Below are 21,836 nucleotides of genomic sequence, written 5' to 3'. Positions count from 1 at the left end.
GAGATCTCATATAATGTCTCTCTCTCTATCTATAAATATATCTTTTTGTTCTCTTTCTTTTGTCTTTACTTACTTTGAATGTTATCTAATTATTACATCTATATTCTGTCACTTAACTTTTTTATAGTTTACCTCTTTTCACTGTTAACCTATCCCTTCTGAGTCTGCTGAAGCTTTGCTCTTAGCTCTTTTTTTTTTTTTTTTTTTCAGACCTCTATCCTTTTACCTAGGTCAGATTGTTGGGGCACTTTTTAGTCCCACAGAGACGAGACCCATCAGAGCCTGGCAGTTAGACTCGTAGGTGCTCCTTACCTTGGACAGAAGAAGCCCCAAGTGAGTGGTCTCCCTCACCGGAGCTTAGAACAAACTCACGCAGCTCAGGGCGGTGCCTGAGAAGAGAAAACACATGGGGCAGAGAAGGGGGTGCAGCTCTTACATCTGGCTGCACAAGACCACTGATATTTCAAAATGAACACAATTTTTTCTGTTTACCAGAGACAGGATACAGGGGACAGGAGAATGAGCCTTTCTCCCACCCAGGAGGCAGGCAAAGGCTGAAAACAGATCCTTTGATGTGAAGAGCCCAGCGCTGAGTCTCCGCCGCGCGCGCGCGCGGCACAAAACACTTGGCAGGCAGAGGCAGCAATTTAACTATTTAACTACCTGATAGACACCCGGTGCTCTCTGCACTGTCTTTGGGGAGGGAGCACGCAGCCAGGCAGGCACAAGGGAGTGCGGGTAGACTCTGGGGGGGGCCAAAGGAGGGACGGCGGCTGTAGTCGGCCCCTCCCCAGCTGTGGCAGGCTTCACGGCCACTCCGGGACCGTCAGGCCGCCGCACTCACCACCAGCTTCTCACAACTCGCTCGCAGGGCACAGACAGCCTCTGCTGCTGCTGTGTCTGCAGAACTCAGAACCTCAGCGCCACTACTGCTATCAAAGCCGCAACTGCGCCGCCAAAGCCGGAAATTTTTAGCCCAGCTCTGCATTTCAGAGCTCTTTTGAGCAGTCTGGGACTCACCAGCACTGAGTTTTTTTTTCTTTTTTTCCTTTTTTTAAAACTATTGCTGACAAATTCTGTCCTGACGTCAGTCCAAGACTACAGTCGACAAAGGGTTAACACACACACACACACACACACACACACACACACACACACACACACAGTCTTGTCACGTGACCAAAACACAACCAGCCAAACGCCACTTTCTGACGGGGTCGGATTCCACATTGACTCTTTTTCCTGATAGGGGTGGGATTCCACATCCACTCCCGCTCTGGCAGAGAGAACACTCTCTCTCTCTTTCACTCTGCCAGGCAACAGCCAGGTCTTTTTGACTGTTCTGTACCCTGGGCACGCCTTTCAGGGTCTCCTTTGGAACATCTTTTTGGGGTGCAGACTGTGAGGCCATAGACAGTCGTCCTCTCACAGCCACTAGGGTCCTTACGGTCCACAGTGGCAGCTGCCAGAATAAACCCACAATCTCAGAATACACAAATGCAGCAGTTCCACACCTACACACTCAGCAGATTGTCCCATTTCTAGAATATTAGCAGACACAACAAAAGCAGACACAAGACTTGAGACAAAAAGAAAAACCAAAGCACGAGGTGGGACTCGAACCCACAATCTTGCAACCTGAAGCACGAGGTGGGACTCGAACCCACGATCTCGCACAGATTGAGACCCACCCGGTCTCCAGAGGGGTCCACTAAGCGTCCTTAGTCCTCCCCTTGTCCTCCTGGGACGTCTCCCAGGGCGCACAGACGGTGGACACCTGGACACGTCTGTCTTTATCCACACCCCGCGCTCCTACACGGAACGCGGTCTCACTGTGCACATTGCACACTGAGGGTCTGCAAAACCGAAACTGCGATCGCACCAGATACAGAATAGCCTACCTGGCCTCTCAGAAACTAACAGAACACAGACACCAGACCAAAGCAGAACAGTAAATCTTACTTCTGAGTGGGTCCAGGACTTCTGGGTGGTCGCGCTGATTCCCGCCAACGCACCAAATGAAAGACTCTAAGACTCCCAAAGGGAGACACTCACTCAAGCCTCGGGGCAGCCGCGCACCCAAGAAGACACTGAGACCGAACTTAAGATGTATAGAGAGTAAGATTTAATACAGCAACGACAAGAAAGCACATAAAAAGCACATATACCAGATATCTGGGGTCGAAACTCATGCAGCCAGCAAGGTGCAGAGGAGATTCGGCGACTAGCCCAAATTTTCACAGGCTTTTATAGGAAATAGCCAGGGGAAAAGTACAAGTTTTACGTCACCAAGGGGCTTTGCCAAGGGGCTTTACATAACCAAGGGGTCGTGTCCTATATTTTGGCAATGTACTCGATCTATTGGAACATTCTGGGGTAGTACCAGGAGGCCCCTATCTCAAAAATGTTCTTGGAACAGTCCTCAGTTAGGAGGGGTAGGACTAGGTTTGTTCCAGAAGACCCCTTATCTAAAAAATGTTCCCGGAGCAGTTTCCAATTGGGAGGGGGTACCTTGGGGTAAAAAGTTCAGGTGTGTTCCGGGAACAATCTCCAGATGGGAGGGGTAAGAGGACCCTGAGCTGAAGAGTTCATGGAGAGTTCAGCTTTTCTTCTTTCACCTGGAGGGCATCATCCTGAGTGAGGTAACCCAATCACAAAAGAACTCACATGATATATACTCACTGATAAGTGGATATTAGCCCAGAAATTTAGAATACCCAAGATACAATATATAATTTCCAACCTCATGAAACTGAAGAAGAACAAAGACCAAGTGTGGACACTGTGCCCCTTCTTACAATTGGGAACAAAACACCCATTGAAGGAGTTACAGAGACAAGGTTTTGGGCTGAAGCAAAAGGATGGACCATCTAGAGACTGCCATACCCAGGGATCCATCCCATAATCAGCCTCCAAACGCTGACACCATTGCATACCCTAGCAAGATTTTGCTGAAAGGACCCTGATATAGCTGTCTCTTGTGAAATTATGCTGGGGCCTAGCAAACACAGAAGTGGATACTCACAGTTAGCTATTGGATGGATCACAGGTCCCCCAATGGAGGAGCTAGAGAAATTACCCAAGGAGCTTAAAGGATCTGCAACCCTATAGGCAGAACAACAATATGAACTAATCAGTACCCCCCAGAGATCGTGGCTCTAGCTGCGTATGTATCAGAAGATGGTTTAGTCAGCCATCATTGGAAAGAGAGGCCCATTTATCTTGCAAGCTTTATATGCCTCAGTATAGGGAAATGCCAGGGCCAAGAATTTGGGTGGGTAGGGGAATGGCGTGGGAGGGTATGGGGGACTTTTGGGATAGCACTGGAACTGTAAATGAAGAAAATATCTAATTAAAAATAAATTAAAAAATAAAAATAGTTCACTTTAATTGAAGTTAAACTTTGCATCACCATGGGGCTACATAAAATATTTTTTAAAGGAAAATCAAACAATCCACAACTATAACATGAGCAACATAGTCTATTATACTGATTTCCCTCCCAACGTGCCAAATGCATTTGAAATTCACTTTTACGATATTGAAAGATACCAAGAGCTTTCTATCTTACAGGGCTCATCCATGTCACTCTCAATCTCTTCAAGGAACAAGAATCATCACAAGAGTGGGAAGATAAGAGATAGAAATCAGGGAGCACTCCAGCAAAATGATGTTTATCAGACTCGACAAGGGTGCTGTAGCCATGAACTATAGATGCAAGACATGAATAAGCCAACTAAACACCCAACTCGGATAGGGATGGGCCTTCTGAAGTCCCACCCCTATCTGAAAAGCTATTGGACACTGATGTCCTGGAAGTGGGGCAGACATCAGTTTGCTTCAGGGATGTGATCCCTAATAAGTTGCTCATGCTCCAGTGAACGCAACGGAACTATGTGCATACTATCAGCGTCAAGCAGACCCTTGGTGGCTTTTAAAAGAATACAGGAAATAGGGGAAAGTGATGTGGGGAAAATAAAAGTAACTGGAGGGGAGAGAGTGGGGGGGTGGATTTGATTAAATCAATTATACACGTGTATGGAATTTTCAAGCAATAAAATTAAAAATGATGAATACAAAATTTCCAAAGTTAAAAAAAAAAAAGAGTTAAGACACCACATGCAAGGGTTATCCTGCCATCTGACATACAAAAGATTGGAGAGATTTTTAGAAACAAGGAATGAAAATAAAAGTGAATCAATAAGGTGCAAAGAATTTGCACATAGGTGAACTTACAACTCCATGTGTGTTCCTCCAAAGATGTGGTTTCTCAGATGGACTGATTTATTCCATTGGGAATCCATATTGAATTTGTTGAGATGCTTGTAGTCTAGCAACATCTGGTTTGGCTTATCAGGATTCAGGCATGCTGTCAACAACCATAAGAAAACATGTTCGAATAAAGAAAAGAAAGAACCTGAGAGCACAATGAATATTAATAGCTACCCATCTCATTAGATGACACTTTTATATTCATATAAATTATAGTATGTTATTTTAATATGCTGTATCAGGGATTTACATTTTTATGAATTCTTTATATTTTCTTTAATATAGCTCTCTGGGGAATTAAAATTAACTTATGTGATGATACAGAAAGAAAGTAATGTGATAAAGAATAGAATGGCTTCTATTGTCATTGTTTTTGGATTCAAATACACATCTATCACTGTCATACTGGTAATATCTCAAAGACTAAATTTTCCTCATCAGCAAAATAGGAGCACTGCCTATACCATTCTCAGGTATTCACGAATTTATTTAAAAATCCCACACTGAGTATGTCCAATATGTCTGGCACTCTTTTTAAAATGAACCATTTAGTAATTTCAGAAACATTTTCTATTCAAATATATTAGATACATGTTCTGTGTGTATACTAAAAGCATAAATGCATAGTACACATTACAGTGTCACAGCTAGAAAATAGAGCAAGGATGGAGCCTGCTGTGTTGTAAATGGAGGAAAGATGGGAAGAGAAGGTTACAGTGTCATTAATAAGGAGACAAAGAGCAAGATGTAAATATATGAAATATATTAGCCTTCTAGAGTGAAGGAAGATACAACACAGCGTGAGCGGTTGATTAATCTCTAAGACTCAAACTAAAGACATTCTGGAATGGAGTGGTGAAAAACATTGTATGGTGAGAAAACACAGTGCTACACAGCAGGAGCTGAAATTATACAGATCTTCATGCATCACCAAACACCATGGATGAGTGAAACAAAGTCCTGCAATGCCCTCAGCTGGGAGGGTCTGTGTCTACTGTATCTGGTGAGAAAATCAAGACAGCTGAAAGGCTGCTCATAACTGTGTGTATCTGCAGCATTCGTGAACCCACACACACACAAGTAGAAACTACTTTAAGATATTGGTTAAAAGTTGCTTTTAAATTATTTACTTCTATAAGTAAATACTAAGATGTAGACAGAACGGTTGAACTCTGTTTGAATCATTGAGATGATAAACACTTCTGAGTAGGATAGCATGATAGGAACAAGTTTGATGGGAAGCAGGAATAATCTGAGTATATATAAAATGATCAAGCCAGTGTTGCTGCTGTTAGATTGTCTAGGATATAGGTTGGGAGAGGAAATGTAGGACATAATTTAGACAGAGGTAGAAGTTTGTATATATGATTTCAGGACTGAAGAAATTTTCTAGAGAAAATGGTAGTTTTATTTATTAATGCCAGGGACCAGGCTCAGTCAGCATCTCTCAATCCATGGGAATGAAGGTTTCAGCAGGTGGGCATGGAGTCTAAGAGAATTTACAGACAGACACAGACAGAAAAGAGTGTGCTGAATCTGAATGTATTGTCACTAATGGAACACCAGTCTTATATAATACAGAAAACAAAGGAGTAGGATGTCACAGCAGGCAAAGTACATTGAAGTATCTGACACAAAACAGAGAAATGACTTCAAAATACTTACAGGAACCAGGTAATATTTACAGTAAAGATAAAACAGCCCTGCCTAGAGTCAGCTAATGACAGGTAAGGATTTCATACCCTAGTCACAATTTGTGCTACTCCCGTGAGCCTTGTGAAATCTATCACCAGGGGGTTCTGCTCTAGCAGACCTTCTCATGAAAAATGCAATATCACAACCCTCCTATTTCCCAGACCTTGGTAAATGCTTGCATATGAGTGTAACTTGGATGTTCTTTTAAGTATCTGTAGGGAATTCATCACCTTGCTTCTAATATGCAGTGTAACCTGCTATACCTGGCTGTTATGAAGATTCTAAGTATACTTTGCTAAGCTAGCCCTGAGACTTCTAAATCTTTTCCAATAAAATACCATAAGAAAACATGCAAGACCCTCCACAATATTGCAGAAACAAATCTGGGGCATTCTAGTTATGGGAATGCCAAGGTTCCAGGAGGTTCTTTCATTGAAACTGTGCCTCAGGATTGTTTACAGATTTCTAAACCTGTAATGTGAGTCACTACTGGAGTGAATGTAGCATAGTAACTGGGTGATCATTATCAAACAGAAGGTAAAAGCATATGATGGGAAGAGCTAGTGCAGTGTTACAACCATTATTATTCCACCTATGTGTCTCCTTCACATTTTATAGGCACAACTGGGGACTGGCAGAATCACTTCACAGTAGCCCAAGCTGAAGCCTTCGATACAGTTTTCCAGGAGAAAATGGCCGGATTCCCCCCAGGGATGTTCCCATGGGAATAAGTTTTCAAAACATTTTAATATTATATGAACACTGATGTTTATGTTCCTGTTATTTTATATCTTGATTACCTGGATATGGTCATAGAATAAATCCTGTTGTGGAATTGTGAGGGAGATTTTTTAAAAGCTTGTCTTACTAATACTAGTAGTAGCAACAGTAGTGGTGGTAGTGCTGGTGTGTATACCTTTCTGTTTGTAGTACCATCAAAGGCCAGAAGAGTGCCTTGGTTCCGAGGGACCTGCAGTTGCATGTAGCTGTAAACTTCCTTCTTTGGGTCCTAGGAACTCATCTCAGGTCCTCTACCTAAGCCATACAGTACTACTAATATTTATAAATCTTTGAGAGTCATCTCTTCAGCCTAGAACCATGGAATCTTGAGTCATCATATATTTGTTACCAAAGTGTGGACAATATGCCCCTTCTTAGAATTGGGAACAAAACACCCATGGAAGGAGTTTCAGAGACAAAGTTTCAAGCTGTGATGAAAGGATGGACCATCTAGAGACTGCCATATCCAGGGATCCATCCCACAATCAGCTTCCAAATGCTGACACCGTTTCATACACTAGCAAGATTTTGCTGAAAGGACCTAAATATAGCTGTCTCTTGTGAGACTATGCCGGGGTCTAGCAAACACAGGAGTGGATGCTCACAGTCAGCTATTGGATGTATCACAGGGCTCCCAATGGAGAAGCTAGAGAAAGTACCCAAGGAGTTAAAGGGATCTGCAACCTTATATTTGGAACACCATGATGAACTAACCAGTACCCCGGAGCTCTTGTCTCTAGCTGCATATGTATCGAAAGATGGCCTAGTCGGCCATCACTGGAAAGAGAGGCCCATTGGACTTGCAAACTTTATATGCCCCAATATAGGGGAATGCTAAAAGAATGGGAATGGGTGGGTAGGGAAGTGGGGGGCGGTATGGGGGACTTTTGGGATAGCATTGGAAATGTAATTGAGGAAAATATGTAATAAAAAATATTAAAAATTAAAAAAAAAGAAGTCACATGATATGTAATCACTGATAAGGGGATATTAGCCCAGAAACTTAGGATACCCAAGATACAAGATATAATTTGCAAAACATATTAAACTCAAGAAGAATGAAGATGAAAGTGTAGACACTTTGCTCCTTCTTAGAATTGGGAACAAAACACCCATGAAAGGAGTTACAGAGACAAAGATTGGAGCTAAGATGAAAGGATGGACCATCTAGAGACTGCCAGACCCAGGGATCCATACTATTATCAACCCCAAACACTGACACCATTACACACACTAGCAAGATTTTGCTGAAAGGACCCTGATATAGATATCTCTTGTGAGAATATACCGTGGCCTAGCAAACACAGAAGTGGATGCTCACAGTCAGTTCTTTGATGGATCACAGGGCCCCCAGTGGAGGAGCTTGAGAAATTACCCAAGGAGCTAAAAGGATCTGCAACCCTCTATGTGGAACAACAGTATGAACTAACCATTCTGCATTCTGGAGCGTCGCCCCCAACCTCCTATTTTCAGAGGATGCCTGTTTCCATTCATTCTGCTGGGCATCAGAGTTTCAGTCCTTTTCCTTCACCCAATACTGTATCAGGTTCACCTCTCCGTCCCAGTCCCCCCATACACTTTCCCTCCCAGGTTCCTCCCTCCTGCTTCCTGAGAGATAACACTATGAGGTCAAATTTATTTTTGAATAGTTTCAACTTTCAATTTTTGTCTGGTTGCACTTTTACTTTTTTAAATATATATTTTTCTCCATCTCTTGAGGGAAGTAGGTTGGCTGACAACAGATCTTCGGCTTTCTCCCTGTTTTTCTAGATCCCATGCCCAATTTGCATCTTTTTTTTTTTTGTTGTTGTTCATGTTTTGTTTTGTTTGTTTTTCTCTCAAGACAGGGTTAATCTGTGTGGCCCTGGCTGCCTTTGAACTCACTCTGTAGACCAGGCTGGCCTCAAATTCAGGAATTTGCCTGCCCCTGCCTCCGAAGTGCTGACATTAAAGGTATGCTCCACCATGCCTGGCCTCCAATTCTCATCCTTAGCTATGCAGCAGAAAGTTTTTGGCATCATTTCCCTTTTCTAGTGGATCCAAAGGTCTCTCCCTTCTTAAATTGCTCCCTCAAATCATTCGGGAACTCACAAACTACTCTGGCCAGGGAAAGAGGTAGGCTTTTAGCAGATAGATTTTTAGTTTCCCCTACTTGTCTCATAGTCCAACCACCCAGACTCATACTTCTCTGCAGCAGAACACCAAACTTTGGGGGGTGAATTGCTATGCCCCAACTCCAGAGTGCACACCAAGGAAGCCATAGAACATTACGACAAAGGAAGCAATTAGGTTACACCTTCAGATCTTCATCTCTCCCTCCATTCTTCAAATTCAATCCCTAAGTCTCATCCCCTCCTGTTTACCAATCCTGTTTACCAAACTTCCTGCTGTGGTCTCTTCTCAACATATGGCTCTCTTCCCTGGAGATTGTCTAAGCAGATTCTAGTGGAACACCCTGCTTTCCTCCCTCTTTAGAAGTCCCTCTGCCATGGCCAACCCATCCCATTCCTAACTCTCAGATCTCCCAACCCATAAACTCATCTTACCTGGTAGCCCAATGTAGTTCCTGTAGGGTATGTAGGGCCACCTCAAACTCATAATAACCAAAGTTAAACAGAAGCCAGATAACAAAACTCCCATACAATAATGACAAGACCAGATATCAGCCCCTAGAATTATTATCTTCCTAATCTAGTATGCCTAAATGCCAGTATAAAAATACAATCAATAACAACCAGGGCAATATATCTTCACTAGGCTCCAGCAATCATAACACAGCAGGTCCTGAATATTTTACCATAGCTGATGCACAAGAAAAAAAATCCTTTAAACAACTTGTATGAATATGATAGTGGTCTTTTAAAAGGAAATGAATATATCTTTTAAAGAATTCTATGGAACCACAAAGAAATCGTGGAAAGTATTGTATTAAACTGATTTACACCAGAGTAGAAATAGAATCAATTCAAAAAATCCAAATTGAAGGAAGTCTCAAAATGAAAATTTTAGGAACTCAAACAGGTATCTTAGTGGCAATTTTCACTAACAAGTACAATATACTGAGACCTTCAGTTATTGAAGATATGATAGAAGAAATAAATATATTAAAGAACTTATTAAATATAAAATACTACTGGCACATAATATCCAGAAAATCTAGGTCACTACTATGAAAAGACCAGATCTATGAACAATAGGAATACAAGAAGAAAAGGAAACCCATGTTAAAGAAACAGAAAATATTTTTAAGAAAATCATAGAAAAAAATACTGTGAAGAAAGTAGATCATACCAGGTAAGAAAGTCTGCTGAGCACATAATAATCAAACCATTAAGTGTACAGAACAAATTATAAAAGGATGTGCAAGGGCTAGGAGGGGGATAATCAAGTAGGAAAGGGCAAAGGAAAGGGGGTTGTGGAAGGGAGTACAGGGAGAGACAGGTAAAATTAAGAGTTGTTTGAGAAAGGTATTGAAACCCAGTACAGTGGAAACTTCCTAAAATCTATGCACATGTGAAGGTAAATCAAAGGGAAATCCCCAAATAATGCCCATGTCATGTCAGGAAGGAAAAAGAATGAAAAATTCCATTACTAGAATTGGGTCACAATTAATTGAGTTGTTGGTCAAATGGACCCCATGGGACTTCCTCTCAAAAAACAAAAACAAAAACAAAAACAAAACCACCACACTTTTACTAGGAGTATAAATTGCCCTCTATAGATTGACAGCAAGCCCCATATTGCTATAGACTACACCAATACAAAATACTGAATGTGAAAATGTCAAGATTGTCCCTACAGAGAACCTTCACTCTCACATCCTAGTGTCTTAATATAGAAAGGCACTGTGCATGCTCCACAAGGAGAAATATATACACAATACTAGACACAAATGTTTCTATCTATAGTGGGTACTTACTACTTTTGAGACAAGTTAGATAACTAGTGGCTCAAAACTTATAGGAATAAGGAAAAAAGAACTGATTTGACTTAGGTCCTATTGCATGAGATGGAGCTCATATGCTAAACTGTTTGGTGACCAAGGACCTGAGACCAAATAATGTTCTTAAAATGGAAAAAGAAAAAAATACTCTCAAAATGAGTCCTAATGATATTCTGATATATGCATATAACAGTGCCTTCTTTACACATTATTAGTGAAACTTCCTCTTGTAGTAGATGGAGACAAATATAGGATCTTACAGCCATACATTATAGAGAGTGATACATCATAAATGGATATCTCCATCAAATCCCTCTTTCCAGATCTCAGAGAACCCAGAATAAGTATAAGAATGAAAGGGGAGGGGAGGGGGAGAGGGAGAGGGGGAGGAAGAAGAAGAAGAAGAAGAAGAAGAAGAAGAAGAAGAAGAAGAAGAAGAAGAAGAAGAAGAAGAAGAAGAAGAAGAAGAAGAAGAAGCAACAGTCGCAGCAGCAGAAGAAGAAGCTGTAAGACTGTAAAAGAAAGAGAAAATTGAGTGCACCAAGAGATATGAACTCTTGGAGACTGAAGCAGCATGGACAGACCTTGGATGGTTCTTTCCCACATACACCACGTCTATAACATTGCCAAAAATTAAGTGTTTTCATGAGAATCCTGAGGGAGTAAAGGAGTGTGTTTCTGATCCTCATGCTTTCAATAAGATTCTTTTACTTTTTTTGGTTTGACTTGTCTCACTTCAATGTTATAATTTACACTTTATCACACATCATTTGGCTTACACTTACACAGCATTTTTCACCATTGGAGGAATTCAGTCACTGGATGGGACAGTCACTGGATTCTGCTCCAAACTTTGTCTATGTATCACTTCCCATGAGTGTTTTGATCCCCCTTCTAGGAAGGACTGAAGCATCCATACTTTGGTCTTTCTTCTTCTTGTGCTTCATATTGTCTGTGATTTGTGTCTTGGGTATTCAGTACTTCAGGGCTAATATGCAGGTATCAGTGAGGACATGCCGTGTGTGTTCTTTTGTGAGTGGGTTACCTTACTCAGGCAACCAGTTTTCTAAAAGAACTAAAAGAGGGCAACTCTCACAAGAGGCTGGGCTCTCCATCTTCAATCAATGACTAAGAAAGTGCCTTGCAGATTTGCCTACAGCCTGATATTATGGAAGCATTTTCATAATTAAAGTTCTGTCCTCTGAATAGATGCCCATGAACATACAGGAAGCCTACAGAAATCCAAATAGACTGGACCAGAAATGAAATTTTTCCAGTCCCATAATAATCAAAACACCAAATGAACTAAACAATGAAAGAATATTAAAAGCATTAAGGAAAAAGTCAAGTAACTTATAACGGGATGCCTATCAGAATTGCACAAGATTTCTCACCAGAAAATATGAAAGCTAGAAGATCCTGCAGAGATCTCCTACAGACCCTAAGAAAACACAAATCCCAGCACTGGCTACTATACTCAGCAAAATTCTCAATTACTATATATGGATAAAACAAGATATTCTATGACAAGGCCAAATTTACACAAATCTTTCCACAAATCCAGCTATACAAGGAATCATAGATGGAAAACACACACAGAAGGAGGGAAACTTCACCCTAGAAAAAGCCAGAAAGTAATCGTTCAACACTTATCCTTAATATCTTTTAACATCAATGGACTTAATTCCCAATAAATTATATAGACTAATAGACTAAATATGCAAACAGGACCCAGCACTTTGTTGCATACAGAAAACACACCTCAGCGACACAGATAGACACTACCTCAGAATAAAATGTTGGAAAAAAATTTCCAAGCAGATTATCCTAAGAAACAAGCTAGAGTAGCCATTCTAATATTGGATAAAACCAAATATCAACCAAAAGTTATCAAAAAAATAAGGAAGGAAACTTCATAATGGTCAAAGGAAAAAAGTCTATCAAGATGAACTCTCAATTCTGAACATCTATGCTCCAAATGGAAGGGCAGCCACATTCATAAAAGAAACTTTGCAAAGCCCAAAACATATATTGCATCCCACACAATGATAGCGGGAGACTTCAACACCCCACTCTCAGCAATGGACAGATCACAAAAACAGGAACTAAACAGAGACACAGTGAAACTAATAGAAGTTATGAACTAAATGGATCTAACAGGTATTTACAGAACATTTCTTCCTAAAGCAAAATAATATGCCTTCATCTCAGGATCTCATGATATCTTCTCTAAAACTGACCATATATAATTGGTCACAAAACAGGACTCAACAGATACAAGATAGAAAAAATTCCCATGTATCCTATCAGATCACCATGGATTAAGGCTGGAATTCAATACCAAGAAAAAAAAAAAAAAAAGAAAGGAAAGCACACATACACATGAAAGTTGAACAACACTCTACTCAATGATAACTTGGTCAAGGAAGAAATAAAGAAAGAAATGAAAGAAATTTTAGAATTTAATAAAAATGAAATCACATCATACCTAAATTTATAAGACTCAATGAAAGCAGTCCTAAGAGGAAAACTCCTAGCTCTGAGTGCCTCCAAAAAGAAACTGGAGAAAGTTTACTCTAGATGCTTGACAGCATATCTAAAATCTATAGAACAAAAAGGAACAAATAAACACAAGAGGAGTAGACAACAGGAAATAATCAAACTCAGGGCTGAAATCAACCAAGTGGAAACAAAAAGAACTATATAAAGAATCAACAAAACCAGGAGCTGATTCTTTGAGAAAATTAACAAGATTAAGATAGGCCTCTAGCCAGACTAATCAGAGGGCAAAGAGACATTATCCAAATTAAGAAGATCATAAATGAAAAGGGAGATATAACAGAAATTGAGGAAATTAAAAAAAAACATCAGATCTTACTAAAAAAGCTTATATGCAACAAAACTGGAAAATCTAGATGAAATGGACAATTTTCTAGACAGATACCAGATCCCAAAGTTATAACAGGATCAGTTAAACCATGTAAACAGTCCCATAACCCCTAAAGAATTAGAAGCAGTCAATAAAATTCTGCCAGCCAAAAAAAGCCCAGGACCAGAAGGGTTTAGTGGAGAATTCTATCAGACTTTCAAGGAAGACCTAATGCAAGTACTCTTCAAATTATTCCACAACATAGAAAGAGAAGGAACACTAATTCATTCTATGAAGCCACAGGTACACTGTGTATTTTCTCTTGGCGATGGATCTGTTTCTGTCTAATCAGGAACTTGTCACAATTTCCTTTCATAGAGGATTTCATTACAGATTTTTTTCTACTTCTATCATGTTTAAAGTTCCAAATATATTTCAATAAGTGACTGAGTGTATATTACTCTTAACTTCCAAAGATATCATACAAATTCAAGAGGCATTTAACTACAATAAATTACTGTAAATTTTTTGATTCGTTCAAAAATGTTAATGTTCACTAATAAGTGGATGATAACCAAAAAAATAAAAAATAAATAAACCATACAGGTACCAAAGATACAGTTCACAGAACTCAAAGAGGCCAACAAATTGAAGTGCCCAAGTGAGGATGCCTCAGTCCCACTTGGGAGGGGGAAGAAAGCATTCACAACTGGGAAGGGAGGAGAAATCTCAGAGGGAAATGGAATGGGGGAGTGAGGTGGAACAGGGTTTCTGATCTGGTATTGGGTAAAGAGAAAGGACTGAAACTCTGATGGCCAGCAGAAAGAATGGAAACAGGCATCCGCTGAAACTAGGAGATTGGGGGGACCCTGCAGAATTCACTGGAGACTTGGGAGTTGAGAGCCTCTTAGGACTCAAAGGGAAGGAACTTAGATGATAATGCCAGTCATTAGTGAGAGGGAACTCATAGAGCCTACCTCCATCAGTAAGACAGAGCATCAAATGAGGGAGAGTGGGCCCATCCCACAGTCATAACTATAACCCATAATTGCTCCCTTATGACAGAATTACCGATGGAAATGGAGAGGAACCTGAGGAAAAGAAGGTCCAGCAACAGACCCAAAGTGGGCTCCAACTCAAGTGGAGTTCCCAAGGCCTGACACTATTATTGAGGCTATTGAGTGCTCACAAAAAGGGGCTTAGCATGACCTCACTCCAGAAGAACCAACAAGCAACTGAAAGAGTAAGATGAAGATATTTGCACCCACCAATGGACAGAAGCAGCTGTCCCCTGTTGTTGAATTAGGGACAGCTGAAAGAAGCTGAGGAGTAGGGCTACCCTTAGGAGGACCAGCAGTCTCAATTAATCTGGGCCCCTGAGATATCTCAAACACTGGACCACAAAGAAAGAAGCATAAACCAGCTGATATAAGGCCCCCAACACTCATACAGTAGAGGACTTCCAGGCTTGTGTTCATTCAGAGATGATGCACTTAACTCTCAAGAGACTGGAGGCCCTAGGGTATTTTCCGGTCAGGTTGCGTGGGCGTGGAGAAACATGCAGTGGATAGGAGGTATGGGATGTTGGAAGTGTAGGATGATGGATGGGAAGGCGGAATAAAATATGGAGTGTAAAAAATAAATTAATTCTTTAATTATAAAAAATTAGGAAAATAAAGTAAAAAATGCTAATACTGAGTTGCATATTTTAAAATATATTTTTATTAGCTTAATAAAAATATACAATTCCAAAATTTCAACTGTGACATTTAAAAGAAAATAAAACAGGAGCAAAAATACATAATAAATAAATAAATAAATAAAATAAAGTTCACTTCTTTCAGGTGATAATTTTTATAAAAGTCAAAACAAACAAACCAATCACAGTTCTCAGTAATGTTCCTCAATAATAGGTTCTTGTTCGTAACTGAGTGATAACTGTAAGCTCACCTTTTTCATGTCTTCATAGTATAGTACCAAGAAGTTGTCCCATTCTCTCATGGACATCCAGCCACAGATATGCTCAAACCATGATCCATATCTGACTGTGTGCAGGGAGAAGTAGAGTGTCAATTACAAAGCACTAACACAGGGTCTGCTTGACTGTCTTCATTTTCTGAAAGCAGCAGCAGAAAGCTTCACTAAGAAAAATGTAAGTAGTCTGTATTTATAGCATTAAACATGATGTTTGAGGTTAATACACAAATAGAGAACTGATAAAATCAAGTTCATTACCAAACTCATTACCACACAGATTTACCATTGATGCCATGAGATATTCTACTGCCAAGGTGCAAGGACAGAGGTGTGTGCTGGGGGAAATCTATCACACCAATACAGCAATCCAGAGGTGATTTCTGTAAGTACCAGCCTCCTGCTGAGGTGTATGAAGTCAACAGAAATATTTGATAACAGAGATGGGAGAACAGTATTTTATATGGTGTTGGAAAGAAAGATTTCCATCAATACAGCAACCTACTGGCAGAAATCTAATAGATGTATGAATCAAAGCTATATGACATCATTAATAATCACATCAACAAAATTAGTAAAGGGGATAAGGCACCATTGTGTGTGTGTGTGTGTTTTTGTTTGTGTGTGTGTGTCTCTCTCTCTCTGTGTGTGTTTGTGTGTGTGTGTTTGTAAGGCAGAGACCTTGTGTGTGTTTGTAAGGGAGTAGTAAGCACTAAAATTGGCTTCTATATTAAACCTTTTGCTCCAATGTTCAGGGATCATTTTGGATGTGGATGTGACATATGATAGAGGCAGAGGTGGTGGATGACTTCACTAAAACAGTGTTTTCTGAGCACTTCACTGCAGTTGGACACATGAACCCAGCAGTTGTGACAGTATGTGCAAGACCTGTGTAAGCTTAAGCCAGACAGAGTCCCTGCATGGAGCAAGAGGTTGGTCATGATGTGCCAAGTATGAGGAACTACTAGTGATTGATAACTTCCTGAAGAAAGTCAGTTTATTTATGAGTGTTTATTCAACTACAGTGAATATTCATACACCCAAAAATGTATAGGCAGAATTAATTGGAATGGATGGTTTTAAAAAGCAACAGGACTGGAGAGATGGCGCAGGGTTTTAGAACACTTGCTGCTCCCACAGAAGATGTTGGTTCAGTTCCCAGTACCAACATGGTAACTCACTATCTTCTGTAACTTCAGTTCTAGAAGACAATTTATACTCCTGGCCACTATGAGAAATGCTCTCATTTTGATTTACATACACACATGCAGATAAAAGGCACCTAGACATAAAAAACCTAAATCTTAAAATGATAATATACAAAGTTGGGTGCTTATGGAATTAGAGCAGTATACAGGAGGAATCAGGAAAGGGAATGAATGTGATAAAAACACAATGTATGGAGTTATCAAACAGTTAAAAGATATATTTAAAGACATTTTATACAATGATCACAGATAAACTGAGTTTACTCAAAGAACATTAATTTTGTAGCCTGTTGGAAGATCAATGAAAAGAATACCTCAATTTAGAACTGTATACATGGGGATTCAGAGAGAATAGTAAGCCCTAGAAAGTTGAAGTTAATGAAGTCATTAATAAAGATTTATTTTATTTTTTAGTTTTGTATATGCCTATGTGATGTTTGTGAGATTGCATGTCTGTGTGGTTATATTTGCAAAGGAGAGAGGAGGATGTCAGTTACTCTGAATCTGGAGTTATAGAAAATCATGACCTACACAGGGGTGTGAGTGTGGGGAACCAGACTCTACTCCTCTAAAAATGCAGTCAGTACTATAGATCACTGAGCCTTCTCTCCAGCTCTTAATGGTATCACTTTTAAAAGAAAGATATGAGCAACTTTATTGAACAAGTAAAAGTAGAAATTAACACAAATTCAAAATTTTGAATGAAATGAATAGATTTACAAAGGGGAATGAAGGGATTGTTTTATGGCTCAAGGTATAAAAGTGTCTATCATATAAGCCTTATGAGGAGATCTCATTTTCTGTAACCTGAATAAATAGAAGGAAATAATTGACTTCACAAAGTTGCCCTCAAGTCATCACTGATGTTCTGTGACATGTGTGTATCCACACAGACACTATGCACACATACAACCCAGATAATAATAAAAAAAATATCATTAAAGGAAAAAAGAAATAGGAAACTGGATTCAATCTATAAATACCCCAGAAGACAGACTTAATGAGAAATAATGTAGATACCATTGGCATGTGTGTATGCATTTAAACTTTGTCCTAATTGTTAATTGATGATATAGAAGGATAATGTATATTGTGGGCAGCACCATTCCTTACTTAGTGGGTTCATGAGAAGTATAAATGGAGGAAAAATCTAAATGAAGTCCAAAAAGCCATGGCCTATACATTTACTCTCTTCTTGTTCATGACTGTGTAAACAAAGAAAATCAGTGAGAGATCTGCTAAGCCAAATATAAAGGAAGGCATCTCAGAAAAAGAGACTCATTAACAATTCTAAAGGGAAGGAAGTCTGGAAATCAGTATTTCAAGTTCTAAAGAGTTAACCATTTACATGTCAGAGTAGTATATCTAGCATTGCTACTTATCATAACTGATGGAGAAATTAAAAAAGTATTTTTTCCAATTTCCTCCTCCTCCTATTCTGCTCATACAGATTCAGCTTGAACCCCATCTTCCTCTACTTGCTTTTCTTCCACTTGGAGAGCCCTTGCTTCTCTCCTTTTGGCCACACTTGTCTGCACTTTAGAGGCTCAGGATTGTCTTTGCTGCCTTCTTTCAAGTGTTCTGCATCATTATCTACATCTTTTCTACAAAGCTCAGTGTTTTTGAAGAAATGATTGTCTTTTCCTTCGTCTTCCTCTGTCTGTCTTTTCTTCCCTGGCTGATGTTGGAATGCTTTCCTCAGAACTGGCTTCCTGTCCCCCTCCTCCACTGGGATCCCACAGGTAGGCTCCAGCTGCAGCATTTGTCTCTCCTCATCTGAGTTGTCAAAGGGCTCATTTAGCACTTCTGTCCTCTTGGAAATGGTCTCAGTGGTTACACTGCTGTTGATCCTCCTGCATTTATGACCTCTTTTCTTCTTTACTACAAAAGTCCTCTTTCTTTTAATGGAAACTAACTATGGCTTAGTCAACCGTGCAGGAGCTGTCTGAATGCTCTCCTCCTCTTACTCATCTTCTTCCTCTTCCTTGTCATCTTCTATCTCCTCTTCCTCTTCCTCACTGCTCTCTTTGGACAGCTCTAACAACTGTCCTCTCTCCCCGGCCACTGGTCGCCTCTCTGGAGAATGCAGGTATTTACACTTTTTATTGTACTTTTGCAGATGATTGCCTACTGGTATCTCTAGACAACAGGATCTGTTTCTCTTCTTCTCCCAGAAGCTGGCTTATCCATTAGTCGTTCAGTCTCCTCTTCCACAGAAACCACAGCATTAGAAATTAAAATTGGACTCCATCTTAGATTCTCTGGATCAAGTACATTTGGTCGGGAACAGTTCTTCAGCTTTTCCATGTGGCTCAATATCAACTTTTCCCTTCTAATGATGACAAACCTGCCATCTGTCCATCAATCATATGGAGGTGCTGCATAGTGGTGGCAATGACATGTGGGCACATACCTGTGGCTCTGCTAATGACCTTGATGCTGATGTGCGTCTCGTGGTGGTGGTAGAGGTATTCCAAGATGACACTTTTCTAGTAGGCCAGGTAGGAGAGCCAGCCCAGGTCAGAGAGTGGCTTTTCGGGAGACCCTGCTTGGCCTTCTCTTCAAGAAAGCAAATAGCTGAAATCAACGAGAAAGCGTCTAAATCCTTGCCTTTGGTGCTGGGGCATGATTATTATGCAGGCCACATTATACTTCTGCTGGTAGAGATTTTCCTTGGAGAAGTATCCAACCACATGACAGCCTTTTTCATCATTTTTTGTAAGGACATTAAAAAGGAATGGCTCAACAACATAATACAATGTGGTCCAGGAATTGCTTGGCTAACAAGCAAAGGTTTTGGCAATACATATTACTCATATTCCCATCAACCTCAAATACTGAATGGTCTTTCGTTCAGTAAATCTCATTTGCTGGAGAACAAAACCATCCACACTTCTTTGAGTGTCGTAGCAAAATATTTTCACTCTTCATATATTTAAGACAGAATTTACACAGGTAAAACTTTGGTAATCTTGCATATTCCAGTGGGTAAGGCAAGGAGTACAAGGTTTGGGTTTCATATTTTCTGAACTCTATTACTGAGGGGTAGTGACCACAGTCTTCCACTCCACTTTCACACTCTATTTTCCCCCAAGACAGTCCTGGGCCTGCTTAAAAATTTCCAGATCCTCTTCAGTCGGGATATCCTTGTTTCCCATCAGACTTACATCTGTACTTTCTTTTTTGATGCTTATTTTAATTTCAGTATCAGGTGACCCCATTCCTGTGAATGCACTCATGGATACTTCATCACTGGTTACAGACCTTTTGTCATTCTGGAAAGTGGTGGGTCACAACACTCCATATGGTATCCTCTATCACAGGAATAACAAAAAGAGCATATTATCTGCATTTGTGCCCTGGACTTGACATGTGCTGCATGTCCCGCACTCAATGCACTGCCACCTCAAGGCCTTCACATTTGTGGTTAATTCAGGACAAAACTTCAGACAGGATGGGTATCCACTGTTGCCACAAACAGCACAAGAAACAAGTTCTTCTGGTTTCTTTTCACAATTTGACTCTTTAGTCCTCAAACAGAAGCAACATATTGGAATAGGATCAGCACAGGGTTTCTTAGTTAGGATTTTACTGCTGTGAACAGAAACCATGACTAAGGCAACTCCTATAAGAAGAGCAGTTAATTGGGGCTGTATCACAGGTTCAGAGGTTCAGTCCATTATCATCAAGGCAGGAATATGGAAGTATTTATGTAAGCATGGTGCAGGAAGAAGTGAGAATTCCTCACCTTCAACTCAAAATGGACTTTCAAACTAAAGTTCTCAAAAAAGATAAGGAGGGACACTTCTTATTCATCAAACGTAAAATTTACAAGATGAACTCTAAATTATAAACATCTATGTTCCAAATGTAAGGGCATCCACATTCATTAAAGAAACTTCGCTAAAACTCAAAGCACACATTATAACTTTCACAATAATAGTGGGACACTTCAACACCCCACTCTCATCAAAGGACAGTTCCTGAAAACAGAAACTAAACATATACACAGTGAAATTAACATAAGTTATGAAACAAATGGATTTAACTGCTATCTATACACACTTCATCCAAAAATAAAAGGATATACCTTCTTTTCAACATGTCATGCTACCTTCTCCAAAATTGACCATATAATCAGTCACAAAACAGGCCTAAGCAGATACAAAAAATATAGAATGAATTCCACACACTCTATCAGATCTCCATGGACTAAGGCTGATCTTCAATATCAACATAAATAATAGAAAACCCACATACACATGGAAGCTGAAGAACACTCTATGGGATGATAACTTGGTCAAGGGAGAAATAACGGAAGAAATTAAAGACTATTTAGATTTTAATGAAAATGAAGCCACAACATACCCAAACTTATAGGACACATTGAAAGCAGTCCTACAAGGAAAAGTCATAGCTCTGAGTTTCTCCAAAAAGAAGCTGAAATGAGCATACACTAGCAGCTCAACTGCATACCTAAAAGCTATAGAAATAAAGGAAGCAAAATCACCCAAGAGGAGTGAGTGGAAGGAAATAATCAAACTTATGGCTGAAATCAACCAAGTGGAAACAAAAAGAACTATACAAAGAATTATCCAAATCAAGAGCTGGTTCTTTGAGAAAATCAACAGGATACATAAACCCTTAGCTAGACTAATTAATTGGCACAGGGAAAGTATCCTAATTAACAAAATCAGAAATGAAAAGGGAGATATAACAACAGAATCTGAGGCAATCCAAAAAATCCTCAGATCCTACAACAAAAGTCTATACTCAACAAAACTGGAAAACCTGGATGAAATGGACAATTTCCTAGACAGATGCCAGGTACCAAAGTTAAATCAGGTTCAGATTAATGACCTAAACAATCCCATTTCTCCTAAAGAAGTAGAAGCAGTCATTAATAGTCTCCCAAACAAAAACAAAAGCTCAGGACCAGATGGGTTTAGTGCAGAGTTCTATCAGAACTTTAAAGAAGACCTAATTCCAACTCTCCTCAAATTATGCCACAAAATAGAAACAGAAGGTACTCTACCCAGTAAATTCTATAAAGCCAGAATTACTTTGATACCCAAACCAAATAAAGTCCCAACAA

At 39.8% G+C, this 21,836-nt stretch overlaps 1 pseudogene; it reads right to left on the bottom strand.

Annotated features, from left to right (window-relative positions):
- The window catches only part of LOC147003519 (histone acetyltransferase KAT6B-like), a 44,194-nt pseudogene extending 24,214 nt beyond the window's left edge, over positions 1-19,980 (bottom strand).
- Between the last annotated feature and the right edge of the window lie 1,856 nt (positions 19,981-21,836).

Source organism: Mus caroli, unplaced genomic scaffold (assembly GCF_978045245.1).
Source record: "Mus caroli unplaced genomic scaffold, Mus_caroli_1 scaffold_8, whole genome shotgun sequence".
Taxonomy (NCBI): domain Eukaryota; kingdom Metazoa; phylum Chordata; class Mammalia; order Rodentia; family Muridae; genus Mus; species Mus caroli.
This window is presented reverse-complemented; position numbering and strand designations above follow the sequence as displayed.